At 37.8% G+C, this 14,933-nt stretch overlaps 1 protein-coding gene across 8 annotated transcripts in view; it reads left to right on the forward strand.

Moving 5' to 3' along the window:
* The first annotated feature begins 422 nt into the window (after positions 1 to 422).
* The window catches only part of LOC149217953 (uncharacterized), an 81,822-nt gene continuing 67,311 nt past the window's right edge, over positions 423 to 14,933 (forward strand). For 5 of the 8 annotated variants that reach the window (XR_016251294.1, XM_089393095.1, XM_089393092.1 and 2 more), the window contains exons 1-2: positions 423 to 578; positions 14,654 to 14,745. The gene's annotated coding sequence lies outside the window, so the exon portion shown is untranslated. Of the gene's footprint in view, positions 579 to 14,144; positions 14,200 to 14,635; positions 14,746 to 14,933 lie in introns of those variants that run through there. The other 3 variants (XM_089393090.1, XM_089393091.1, XM_089393094.1) reach the window with 3 other exon arrangements.

The raw sequence follows: 14,933 nt of genomic DNA on the forward strand, positions 1-14,933 counted from the left end.
CCCATGGGCATCTAAGCCGTCAAAATCACTGGGATCAAACCCAACTTGGGCCATGCCAACCCTTAGCATGGTTGGATTTTTGTCATAAAATTTTGAACCAACCACCTTTTCACCATATAATATCTTCCCAAGATACAATATTACCATCTATTCTACCTAAAACCACTAATATTAAATTAAAAAATTGCTTTATATAAATTTAAAGCCAAGATATCGAAGTGATTTTACAACTTTACATTGAAAAAAATTACAAGTAAATTAAAATTAATATAGTAATATTTTATTTTTAATAAATATTTTAACTAAAATAAATCCTTCGTAACTTTAGATTTGGTAGGTTCACCACACCTGTAGACTTTCCAATAATAACGAAGTGTTTTTCCAAATACAATCCCCAAAATAATTTTAAATAATAATAAGGTGTGAACCCTCCAGTACACAGAAAATGACTGATCATTATTAAAATAATAAAGATCAAAGATGATTGCTTTTTCCATTACGGGCAAAAATTTACACAGGTAGTGCCTGTGCTGGAGTGCAGTCGGCTGCTCAAAATCCTCATGGCCGGATGATGTGAGGTGAGTGCAGAAGATGTTTTTTGCTCCTTTCTACTTCCTCGTATATACATTGTGTATGTTACATCTTACTGTAATGGAAAATGGCAATTTTGTTCCAAGTTTGCTGGTTCCTGAGTAGCTCTGACAGTTAGAAAATAGGTTCCTCACACCATAACAGTTTGACCATTCAATTTATATTTACTTTATAGCGATCCATATTCAATTTAGCTTTAGTATCAATGATTATCACAGAAGCTCTTGGCCTTGTAATCGGTTTAGTTTTAAATGTTGCAAGGGTTTTAATGAATTTCCAGGCTATTCACTTTTAGTAAAGTTTGTTGAGGACTCTTATAGCGCTGTTCTCCCTTTGAATTTTTAATGGTTTTTTATTCGAAATTGATCAATATTTGGATCATGAGAGTTATAGTTGTTTTGAATGGTTGGAATTTGTCTTTTCCTAGATTTTTTACCACTGTCCTGCAGAATTTGGATTGATTTATGGACTCGATTTCTGTCATTGATATATTTTTTTTCAAGAATTTGTGCAAGATGTTTCAAAATTCTTTCCTTGGAAGTCTTACATGTTGCTTCCCACAATTACAACAAACCAGCTGGCCTTGCAGGCGTTTTAATAAACTTCAATTCTGTTCGTGTGTCTGCCACTGCAAATCTAGAACCTGGCATATCAACCATCTTAATTTACATGGGCATTCCCGAGGTTATGACATACGCGTGCATACGATTATAATTAGTTGCATGCACACATATCCTCTAAAGACAGGAAGTGACAATCAGAAAATCAAGAATGAAATAATCTGAGATGAAAGTCAGGCGGTGAACGACTTTCTTAGATTTGCTTATTTTGGAAGGCAAGTGTGCTATCTAGACATGGCATTGTGCCAATCTTGAAGTGCTGCAAATTGCACAAAGCGATTATAGCAAACTATACCCAAAATAATCAAACAGTTATGAAATATTCAGAAAATAGTTGTATTATTTAGAAAATAACCCAAAATACCGTCAAGTATGCACAAGATACAAAAGATCCAGGGAAGTACGCTGCTTCCAAAATGATGGGCCACGCATCTCCTACCTTAGAAAGATAGATGGAGTACTCTGCCACTCAAATCGACATACACCACCTTGACCCTAAAATCCATGCTAGGTCATGATCCGATGTGCCTACACACATGATATAAACATCTAACAAGATGGCCAACCACATAAAACGACCTTATTGACCCATTATATGGACTTATATCTCTCAACTAACCCTTAAGAATCTATAGAACCCAATGAAAGAGTATGGACTTATATCTCTCAACTAATCCTTAAAAATCTACAGAACCCAATAAAAGAGTTATATTATTATTTATATGTTATACATGTTTTAGGTTATGCTATGGACACAACAAATTTTGCATTATACCAAATTTTGCTGCATCTACTGTCATACATATATCATATAACAAAGTGTATGGATTATACAGACAACAAACACTTGTGTCCCTTATGTTTCTGTTATCCTTTTCTCTTTCTCTATGCTGATTTTTTTCTCACATTTGAGTTGTGAGTACAAATAAAAAATAATTGAGATGCAAATCTTTTGGTGCTTAAAAGATTGCAAGTTAAGATGGATCTATGTTCATGTGTATGTATTTTATGTTTTGCTGACATTAAAATATTTATTTATTTATTATTATTAATATTCTTCAAAATGTCACATAGCTCAGCCTTAGACATGGACTTTATACATCTCATACTTGGAATGCTCCTTTTGGTGCAATCATGAAATTAGGGCTTTTGGAGTTCTAACGTTCTGGTGTCTTTGGAAAAATTTAGATCCAAAGTTCTCCTTGGAGACTTGGACACCCATCTCTGGCTGCTTTGGGACTGCTTCAAATGCCAATCTGGAGATTTTTTTTAGCAAATCTAGCAATTTTTTTCGAGTGATTTGTAGCATATTAACACTTCCCAGTCATTTTTTCTTGTTGTTTGTGTGCTGTTCAACCTCATCGCCTGAGTGTTTGTGTGCTGTTCAACCTCATTGCCTGAGTGTTTGTGTGCTTTGCGCAGTTGATGACTGCTTGGGACTGCCGCAGATCGTAGTAGCAAGATTTGAGTACGAATATGGATACGAATACAATTCAGTATGGAAAAAATATGTAACAAAAAAAATCTAGTACAGCTAAAATATGGAAGTAGACAATCTCATATACACAAAAAAAAATGCATTTTTCAAATTTTAGAAAATTAAAAGATGTATAATAAATGTTAAAAAATTTAAACCAACATTCATTCTTCATTTAAAGGAACTTGTGTCATCTCAAATTTGAAATAGCCACTTATCTTTTTAGGTTATAGCTGCTAGTGTCCATCAAAAGGATGTGCCACAGTGAGATTGTTGTCTATTTTGTATATCCCCTGGTTCTATGGTGTTATTGATTGATATGTCCTGGAAAGTTCATAGACTGGTCAAGGTTGGCGAGAACAATACTGTAAAATGGATAGTTTATTCCTTGACTCAGCTCTCTCTAAATGTCAAAAACAAACTAAATGTTTGTTAAGGCCAGGAAAAGAATTGAAAGAATTATTGGTGGATGAGTTCCAAGGCATAAATATAATTTCATTGATTAAAAACAATATATCCACAATCAATGAGCCCATCCCTTGTACAGGTCTCCGCACTCTGCTGCTATAGAATAACATCAAACTTGCATCATTATCTGAAAGTTTTTTGGATAACTTTAGATATCTCTTTGTTAGGTTTAAGTTAAACTCCCATCTGTGGGATGACACAGTGAATACTCTGGTCTATGAAGCGGAAGCCCGCTTGACAGACCTGTCTCTGCCAAGGTTCCACCACATTTAGAACAATGTGTGAATTTCTGTACAGGAAAGGTCAATATGGCCAAATTTTGCTATGATGCTTCAAATTCCTATCTGTAGTTTTTTTCTGCAAATCTATCAATCTTTGTTGAATGATTCATAGCATATTAGCACTTCCCAGCCATTTTTGCATGTTGCTGGTGTGCTGTTCAACCTCATTGTCTGAGTGGTTGTCTGTCGGTTGTGCAGTTTTACCGTCATGGTATCTGATACCAAATGTAATGAACAAAGTCTGTATACAAAGCAGAATATTTAGAATATCTGGAATATAAGAATATCCCTCATGGAACGGATAATATATTTATATAAGAATGTTTGAATACAAGTGATATGAGATTGTTACAACTGAGGGTCCCATATATATACCTAGGTGGGTACCCCTTCATGAATAGTCATGTCTTTTGAGACATACCTCTTCAGTATATTAATCACTGTTAACTATTTAATTACTAATTATTTACATTCATAACATTGCCTTCCCCTTTAGAAAAGCTTTGTCCTCAAAACTTATTAATGAGAAGGTTTGATATCTTTTTTTTGTCTTGTAATGTCTCTTCGTCTCCTCAACTTGTGGAACTATCAACTTTGATGATACAAGACGATATGAAATTTTGAGTGTGATACAAAATTGTCGCATAGTAAAATGATTTAGCCATCCCAAATTAATCTTTTGTGGAATCTTGTGGTTACTAGAAACTTGGGATGAATTGTTATCATAAGACTGGATTATGGTGTCATTGATGTTCTTGGGAACATAAGTCATTTGTTTCTTGTCTAAGTGATATGGATTTGCAGACTGGTTGAGATGTCTACTTTTATGATTTGGGTGTCGATAAGGAGTTCTTGTGATTTGATCTCCCCTTAACCTGTTTGTGGCGATTTCTTGGTTTACTGGAGGTATCTAATTTCCTAAACGTACAAAAGTCATTTGGTTAATTGCTAGATCTTCACTTGAAATTTTCGCTATTTGAATTGCAACTTCTGAGTACGTCTTGACTTCACTTGGATTGAGATTTTTCTGAATTGTGGTATTATTTGGATCAATGTCTATTCCCTTTTCTTCAACTTGAATTTGCACATCTGAAGATTTTGATGCTTCTTATTGAATAAGCTGTTCTAACTTGTCTTTTAGCGATTTCTTATCACTGTTAAGCTTCGTTATTTGCATAAGTAGGTTTTGATTATGATTCTTTAGACGAGAAAGTGTTGAAATTTCTAAGTATTACCCGTTAGAAATTTTATCTGTATTCTCTGGTTTATTTCTCCTACTTGTTAATTATGAACAAGTTATTTAACCATATAAATACTGTAATAAACACAATATAGTCTCAACCATCTACAGATCAACAACTGAAAGAAATAGCAAACACACAAGTGACACCATTATTTTTGGACAACTCGTCCCCAGAAAAACCCAACTTGGAAAAACCAGTGCAACAATTTTGAGGGTTATTTTAATATGCAGTCTTTCTGAGTACAACTGGGTGCCAAACTGGCTCACCCGACAAAAAAATAATCCGACAGTAATACCTCTCTATTCGGAAGCAAATATTTGGAAATTTTGCCCCACGAAACCCTCTCCAGCACAATTTGAAGCTTGGCGTCAACCCACCTGGCCTCTGCATCAGCCCGAAACTCACTGCGTCAACCCTTTGAGGCTCTGCGCAACCTCTACGACCCTCTGCATCACTCTTGAAGCCTCTGTGTGGATGACGCAGGCCCTTCTGGCCTTTGCGCAGTCCCTTCTGCCTCTGCGTGGCTCCCTTTGGCTCAGCGTCTGCCTCTCTCTGCTTTTGGGCTATTCTCTCGGCACTATCTTTGCCTTTCTGTCTCGTACTCACTGCCCCTCATTGCAACTGATCACTGATTCAACTTCTCTTAGCAAACCCCGCTCTAGAGAATGGAATGGCTGACCACTTTGGTGTATTCTCCAACTGACCCTCAAGCCTCCTCTTATACTTTTCCTGTTGGTCCTTCAACGACCGAGATTACATCTCTAATCAATGGTTAAGATTAGATTTGACTTGATCCATGTCATTTGGAACCTTCTAACCCAGTTTTATATTAATACCCATTAATATTTTATTTTTCCTAAGTTTAGACTTAGGAACAGTGTTTTACAACCCGCCCGTTTCGAATCCGAATCGGCCGTTTCGAACCGAGCCAGCACCAAAATCTTTGACCCGGCTAGCAACCCGGCTCGGTTGACCGAGTCACATATGACTCGGCCGAGTCATCCAATGACTCGGCCGAGTCATCCAATGACTCGGCCGAGTCATATGTAACTCGGTCAACCTGGCCGGGTCCGTTATGACTCGGCCGAGTCAATGAACCTACGGCTGGGCAGCGTAAAAGATGAAAAAAATTCACTTTTTATGTGATTTTTGAAAAAGTTAAATGCAGTTAATGGATTCTAAAGGGTAATGCAGTTTGAAGTGGTTTGATTTGAGGTATCTTTGAAGTATAAGACAGTGCCCTTGGCTTTAAGATTGGTCTTGTACATTTGTTCCCTGCATATTGGTAACTATCTTGCATAAGGGTAGACAAATTTTCTTTGACAGCAATCTAATACACAGTCCCTCGTTGCAGAATTTTCAACACATATCAGATCTGAATATCAATAAAATTGAGCCCTAGGAGCAGTGCAGAGAGTGGATCTTATGATAGTTTGCTCTTTTCTCATCATTCTTGTCACGGATTAAGCTACAGTAGTCTAATACTTGGTGACAGTGAGTTGTTTGAGGCATTTGGAGAACCTTTGAATATTGCATAAGTTCTCTCTGGCCTGGATAGCTTTGTTTTAGTTGCATCTCATTGGTCACTTGTTTCTAACTGTTAAATCATAAGTGGAAAGCTTCCCAAATAAGTGCATAACTAAAGCATTTGCTCTCTTTGTCTCAACTGTCATTATTTCATCAAACAGTTCTGAAGTGCTTCATTGGTTAATATTGATTGGTTGGGCATTTCCCACACTGAAGTACCTTGGCAGTTTGCATAATAAAGGTTCAATCTATTGTGTCATCTCATTGTACTAACATTTTCCTTACAGCATTTACCCATCTTATGACTTGGCATTTTACTTACAAGTGTTTCTAATTTATAACTTGGGCATTGTTATTGAAGGCACTGGTATCTTAACTGTTAAATGAAAATCTTTAAGTGTCTAATCTAATCAAGATCTCTAATACATTGCTCATTAATCACACTTGCGAACTAATTATAATCAAGTTCATAAGATAGCTAAGTGTATCTCCTAGAACTTGTTGGTCCCCAACAAGTCTCCTAGTTCATGAGCCTACTTTGATCATAATACATATGTTGTCTTCCATCTATATTATAATGCTGTGTGTTTGGAAACATGAATGAAAATCTTTAAAATTATGTTTAAAATATTTAAAATTATGTTTTTTTATAAAAAAAATAAATATTTAATGTATTTTTTACAACGACCGAGTCATTGAAATCGAGCCGGCCGAGTCATTACCGAGTCGGAGTCGGAGTCGGAGTCGATCCTCGGCCGAATCGGAGTCGAAGTCGGAGTTGTAAAACACTGCTTAGGAACACCATTAAAAATATTAATTATTTTAATATCTCCTTAACCAGGTAGAATTTGCCCAAACCATTTCTAGGTCTTGGAGATTTCATGTGCTTTAACCTCTCCACCAATTTTCATGGTTAGAGCACATCTGATGCTACCCCAAATCAACGCTCCCTCTTAGCGAGGACTGTGCTCTAGTAATACTCCACACTGAGTATCACTCTGATTATACGACACCGGTACCTGTGCTAATGCTAGGCCTACCCACCCAACATCCTCTGCACTGCTACATCCTATACTGCTACCCATGGCCCTACCACTGCCACTGCTGCATCTGTACGACAGCTCCCTCTGCATCCGTACGACAGCTCCCTCTGCATCTGTGCTGCTGCTGGTCCTTTCTCCCAACACTGCATCTGCACTGAAACCCCCTCTCATCATGTTGCATCGTGCTATTGCTAACTGCTACTGCACTGCAACTCAGTTACTGAGAAGTAAGTAACTGATCCACCCAATCACTGACATCCCTGTCAGGCTAGAAACACTCCTGATGCTGAAGCTTTCTCTGTTGCTATCATGTGCTCCCTCTGCTGCGTCTGCGCTGTTGCAACAACTCACTGCCTCTCACATTGTTGCAAACCTCTCTGTGCCATCCTGCACTACTGCAACCTCCTTTGTGCCTTTCGCACTACTGCAACCCTGTCTGCGTTGCCCGGGACTACTGCACTGTAGTACTCTCTGCTGCTTTATCCGCATCCGTTTCCACCAACATCTGCCATCCTGCTACTCTCACTTTGGGGCTCCCGTAGCAAGGTATGATCCAAGAGTTTGGGTACCTCAAGGATCTTGCTCGTCATCGCCTGTAGTCCTCTTGACTACAGCTCGATGTCTCCCCACCTCTTCTCTAGAGGTACATGAGCACTCATGGCATAATCGTCATCCTCCTCTACCTCCTTTTCCGCCTTCGCTGGCACTGCTTTAGAGTTAGACGCCTCTCCATTATTCTTCTAAAATTCTTCGGACACTGGTTCGCATAATGCCCCAGTTCCCCATAGTTGAAGCACTTTATCTTGGAGAGGTCCTTTTTCTTCCTCTTCTCCTGCTTCCCTGCAGATGCCAGAGCTGCATCCTCTTCCTCCTCTTTCTTGATCCAGACTCCTTTGCTGCTACTTCCCGTCTTGGACAGCCGTTTGATCTCTTCTTGGTAAAGAGCCGCCCACAATTCTTCCCAATCTGGAAGATTCACTCTACCTAGAATACTCTGGACGAATGTCTCCCACTCCTCGGAGATTGTGTTTAGAGCGGTCCTCACCATCAACTCCTGATCCGGCGTGGCCCCTATGGAAGTCAGTTGGTCCCGGATCTCCTTCAATCTACCGAGGAAGTGATCTATCTGCTCCCCCTTCTGCATCTGGTATGACCGCAGCTGATTCTCAAGTAACATCTTTCTTTGCACGGAAGTGTGCTGATACAACGTCTTCAAGGTGTCCCGCATTTCTTTTGTCGTTTTCTTCTCGGCATTATGCTGGACCACATGATCCTTGACCCCATCAAGGATTATGCATTTTGCCTTGGCCATTGCTTCCTCGTACTTTTCATTGTCAGCTGGGTCAATTGGGATAGCCACTGTTCTCAAGGCGAAGGCCTTGATGCGATGTCTATCTAGAATGGATAGGATCCTGGCCTTCTAGACGACAAAGTTGGACGCCCTGTCTAGCCTGTCCTGATCCCTCAGTCCATTCATGGCCATCTCTTTGCTCTTCCTTTCGACTCCTCCGAGTCTCTACTTCCCTCTAGAAGTTCTCTCTTCGACTCCCTCTGAGTCGCTACTTCCCTCCTGGAAGTTCTTTGCTAGACTCCCTCTGAGTCTTGATTTCCCTCCTGGAAACCCACCTGCCAACCGTCGAGTCGCACCTCTCCGATCTCCTATGCACTTGCAACATTGATTTGGATTTCTTGGCTAGAAATCCGCCTAGGTAGCGACTCCCTCTACCTTGGTTTTGCCTTGTTAAGTACTGTTCTGTCTCGGCAGCAACAACACCCCACCAGCTTCACTCCCCGCAATCTGCCCACAGCTTCCTATGCCCCAGCAACTGAAGCACTGAGCCTCTAGGCTTTGCGCAATCCCGACACTGGCTGAAATGCTCCCTTAGCCAACTGCGTCAACCCTCCTGGTCTCTGCGTGGCTCTTCGTGAGCCTTTTCTGCCCTCCTCAGCCTCTGCGCTGGCCTCTCTCTGGCCTAAACTGATGACGCAATCCCTCTGCGTCAACCCTTCTTTGCTGCTTTTTGCTAGGAACAACTTCTGTCACTCGGGACAGCTGTTTCTGCTGCAAATGCTCTGATTCAACTGGTGCCTTCAGCTCTCTTGTGACCTGCAACACGCTCCGATTATCTGTATTCTTTGGTTTATTTCTCCTACTTGTTAATTATGAACAAGTTATTTAACCATATAAATACTGAAATAAACACAATAGAGTCTCAACCATCTACAGATCAACAACTGAAAGAAATAGCAAACACACAAGTGACACTGTTATTTTTGTACAACTTGTCCTCGGAAAAACCCAACTTGGGAAAACCGGTGCAACAATTCTGAGGGTTATTTTATAAAAATGCAGTCTTTCTGAGTACAACTGGGTGCCAAACTGGCTCACCCGATAGATAAAATAATCTGGCAGTAATACCTTTCTATTTGGAAGCAGATATTCGGAAAGTTTGCCCCACGAAACCCTCTCCAGCACAATCTGAAGCTCAGCGTCAGCCCACCTGGCCTCTGTGCAATCCTTTTTGCATTTGCGTGGCTCCCTTTGGCTCAGCGTCTACCTCTCTCTGCTTCTGCGCTGGTCTTTCAGCACTATTTCCGCCTCTCTGTCTTGTATTCACTACCCCTCGCTGCAACTGATCACTGATTCGACTTCTCTTAGCAAACCCCGCTCTAGAGAATCAAATGACTGATCATTCTGGTGTATTCTCTAACTGACCCTCAAGCCTCCTCTTATACTTTTCTTGTTGGTCCTTCAACGACTGATATTACATTCTCTAAACAACGGCTAAGATTAGATTTGGCTTGATCCATGTCATTTGGAACCTTCTAACCCAATTTTATATTAATACCCATTAATATTTTATTTTCCTAAGTTTAGACTTAGGAACTCCATTAAAAATATTAATTATTTTAATATCTCTTTAATTGGGTAGAATCTGCCCAAACCATTTCTGGGTCTTGGAGATCTCATGTGCTTTAGCCTCTCCACCAGTTCTCATGGCTAGAGCACATCTGATGCTACCCCAAATCAACCGAAAGTTCTTCATTTTCTGAATTGTTGACTTTATTCTTAGTGTCCTCCTCATCTTTTAAACTTTTGATTTGTTCTAATAACCTTTGATTAAGGTTCTTTAAGCGTAATTTTTCCTCTTCTTGTTCTGATAAGTGCTTCTTGAGTTCTTTCTTTGTAATCTTACCCTTCTTGACTTGTTCGAGTAATTTTTCATTGTGATCTCTGAGGCGTGAAATTTCTTTGTCCTTTTCTATTCCTTCTTTATAATGCATATCCTCAAGATCTTTATATTTATGTTTTGATGCCTTCTTGTTTTGCTGAAGTTTGGTTATTTTGTCTTCTAAATTTTTAATATGTGAATTCTCTTGATCTTCCAACTACAATTTCTCAATACAATGGATTGCATCGTCTTGTAGGAGTGATGTTGGTTGTTCAACTTGCAAATTGGATTTTGTTTTCTTCAATTCTTGAGCCACACGTTTTTTTATCAAAATCTGCCTTTCGTTGCTCAAGTGTCAACATTAATTGTTTTATCTCTTCATGAAACTTTATATCTCCTTCTAGCGATTGTTTTTATGTCACTTTGATATTCAACTAAGGTAAAAATTTTGTAACATTTACAACATTCGACATTTTGATTTCTAAATGATTCGTGACAATTACGATATTCCTCTCCACAAAAGGTACATTTTGAAAAAAAACCAATATTCATTGAATTTATCTTTTCCTTTTCTTAGCTTTCTTATAATTCTTTATATATATATATATATATATATATAACTTTAGAATCTATATGTATTCCCTTTTATAACTTGAATTGGGACTTGCAGAACTTTTAATGACTTATACCTTTAAAAGTACCCCTAAATGTCTTTTTATAATATCACTTGTTATGATATTCCTTTAGTATATTTATATACTTTTATTTTTATTTATTTCCACCTATAAAAATATATTTCCAACTTATAAATTACTACTTAAATCTATCCTTGAGTTAACTTCGTACCGTACAGATAAGTTGTGTCTGTACGAGTTGTGGTGTTTAATTGATAATATGGTGACCTCGAGAAATTTTGGTTCCTTTCATAGCCAAGAAAGAATTGTCGCGTGATAGTTGCGTGTACTCAAAATGAGAACAAGAAAGCGAACTATTGTGACAAGTGACAATCCCTTGTAATTTTCCTGTGGAATGACAAAACAATTTTCTCAAGTATATATGCGGTGTCTGTTGCAGAGGGTGAAGATGGCATTTGTCGTAGTGGCTATGACATGGAAGGAATTTGCGGCTGCTACGAGTGGCGGCGGCTACGGACGACGTACCAATGACTATTGTGCTTGCGTTTTGTCTTCTTTCCTATATATATATATATATATATATATTAAGTTTTTTTTTTTAAATCTTTTTTGTCATTTTTTTTATTTTCTATAATATTTCCTTTTATATATTTATGTTTTTTTTGTTAATTTTTTAAAATATATATATTCTGTGTATAAAATATATATTTATTTTTCTATTTTTAATGGCCAAAGGCCTAACAGTAGAACAATAGAATGGAGAGCCTCCAAAAAACTTTGTGTGGCTAAAACCCTCGATCAATTGACAACGAACTTGATGTCCAAAGGCTTGGATTGGAGAACGAGGCTCTGTGCAACAGTTGAGTGGCCAGAAGGTTGAAAAGCTCTGATACCAAATATTATGAACAAAGTTTGTATACATTCTGATACTAAATGTAACGAACAAAGTTCGTATACATAGTAGAATATTCAGAATATCTGGAATATAAAAATGTCCATCATGGGACGAATAATATATTTATATATGAATGTATGAATACAAGTGATATGAGATTATTACAACTTAGCGTCCCATATATATACTTGGTTGGGTATCTCTTCATGAACAATCATGTCTTTTGACACATGCCTCTTTAGTATAGTAATTATTGTTAACTATTTAATTTTAATTATTTATATTCATAACACATACCCCAAAATTTCACACGAATTTGTGAACATAATGCAAGTTTATGTTTAGAATTCATAGAACCTACTGATCATCCTATGACCTTATAAATTTTTGTCCATCCCAGATTTTGTTCCTAAAATTTGCTGTACCTCTTAGACTTCAAATAATTTGTGAAGCTATCATACTGTGACTGTGACTGTGACTATACTTCCATGTTCTCCATCAGACCTGTAGAATTTTTCTTCTGAGCTGCCTCCATGAAAGAATTTGTGGACATTCTATTGGAACCTATCTCTCTTGACAATTTTCCACCAACTGACATGTTCCAACTATTGGCACAAGGGCTTGATCAACAACAACATAATATGTTTCAGAATAAGTTGAGGATAGAAGTCATGGCTATGTTTGAGTAGTTGTTGGAACAGAGTTGGTAGCAACAACACGCTGACAAACACATGATGCAGAGTTGATTTTCTGGTATGTTTGAACAAATTTTGGTTTACCTTATATTGATGTCTTAGTGTGCGATTCCAAATTTTAAAGTTACTTTTGGAAATATTTATAGAAGATGTTTGGTTTTCAATTGCAATTTTCTACTTTTCATCCACAGATTGAAGGCTAGGCTGCACTATGCAGTAGTCAATTGAATCTTAGTTCACAATCTTTGCTTTTACCCCTAGAAGAACGAATAGTTGGATAGGTATTTGCTCATCATTCAACACAACTATACTGGAGAAAATCATGGATTCTCCTTCTGAGGTTTGTTATGGATTTCAACGAATGAGATTCAAGTTGTCGTATCTTCACCTTCTATTTTTCACACTCAAATGGAGGCTGGAGCAAAACACACTAGGGATAGAATTTGGAAACAAGTGAGAATTAAAAACGTTTAACATTGGGGACATGAAGGGTTTTAAGTGCATGAGCTAATGCCAAAATTACTTCCCACTACATTTAAGCTAAAATTTGTGTAATGTCCCCATCTGCTTAGGAGACATAAGGGGAAGATTCTGGTAGCCAAATTAAATTCCCATAGGCTAGGACAAGAAAAATTAATCAAGGGAACACAATTTGCCTAGGAGAAAACTTTATGAAAACAAAGTGGGAAAAAATGGGACATAGGTCCTAGGTTAACGAAAAGTCACTTTTAAATATAAAGTTTGGAAATCCACTAAAATGATTTTATTAAAATCAAAGGTAAAAGGGTGACAAAAGGGTCAAGTGAGCTATAAAAAGAGAAATGAGGAGTATTTCCTCATTCTTGCATTTACTCGCATGAAAAATAGATTTTTGGAGAGCTCTTGAGAAGAGAGTCTAGGATTTGGAAAACCTTCATTTTGGTTGCTGGTTTCAGTGTTGAAATTATACACCCTAGCTAGTATTGGAGTGGAATCACTTACGTTCCAACATTGCACTTCATTGTTGACGAAGAAGAAGACAATGGGAGAAATAGAACAAATTTGAAGGTGTTATTAGTTGATTTTATAATTTGCCTTTTGGTATTTCCTTATTCTCTACACAGGCCGAGTTCCCTTCTATTCTGCACAGCCGTTTCCTGGAGGAGACGAGCTGAGTTTTGGTGGCAGATTTTCACTTAAATTTTCATGATCAACCATGTGTATAGTGCTGAGTTGTTTGCTGCACTTAGGGTGTGTTCTGGACAGTGACCAAGCAAGATTCGGGCTGAAATTCATGTGACATTCCATTGCCAAATCATGATAGTTATTGCAGCAGTCACCTACAGCCATATGAGCCATATCACACTGTTTATTTGGCAGCACATTACTTATTCTGTATGGGGATTCATTTGTTGAAAGAAACGTGGAATTTTGGAGCATATTATCAATTTTCTAACAGTGGCAGAATTTTCTGTGTATAAGACACCTACAGCCTAAGTGTTTGTGGAAATTTCGCTGTCCTTTATCAACACATCTCTCCCTAATATTGCTGCTGCAAACCCTTATCAGTGGTATGTACCTTTTCTGATTTTCACACAACTAAATACTGTTGTTAGAAGTACTTTCATGACGTCCATTTGGCTCTGTGTATATATATATATAATTTTTAAATAAAATACAAAGAATGCACCCACAGCTATATGTATGCAAATTGTTTGAAGGAGTATCTCAGTGACAAAACTTAAACAAACTCAAAAATTTTAGTGGGAATTTTGAGATATTCCAAGGGGGTTATCTTACAATTTGCAGTTTGTTATAGATCTAGCCATTTTGAGCTTTTCCATGTTGATACTTTCATTCATCTATCTATTCCTTCATTATGTGTACATCCTTTTCCATAAACTTTTGAAATTATGTCCTTTTTTTGGGCATTATTTATGAAATTTTCGTTGTCCATTTCAATCTTTAATGAAGCTTGTGTTGTGCCTTCATACATTCATGATTCAGTCTTGAAACCTATGGCAGGTGTGCCCGATATGAAAAACTGAAATAACCTGCCTTGGCAAAGCACTCGACAGCTGGACTCCAGCCTGAGATTTTCTGCAGGGAGTATTATGGTAATACTGAGGCATGATAAAACATCTGAATGGTCTTATCACATTACACCGGTCAAACCTGATTAATTAGTTTACATGTCCATTATTTCCGGGAAAGTAGATTTCCAACATGTCAGTCTCTATAAATAAAATGTTGTAAGATATTGAAATGAATGCTGTACGATGGTACAAAATAGTTTGTTCTTTTG

The sequence above is a fragment of the Pinus tabuliformis genome, chromosome 1_1 (genome assembly GCF_031772625.1).
Source record: "Pinus tabuliformis cultivar Carrire ecotype Pingquan chromosome 1_1, CPIR1, whole genome shotgun sequence".
Taxonomy (NCBI): domain Eukaryota; kingdom Viridiplantae; phylum Streptophyta; class Pinopsida; order Pinales; family Pinaceae; genus Pinus; species Pinus tabuliformis.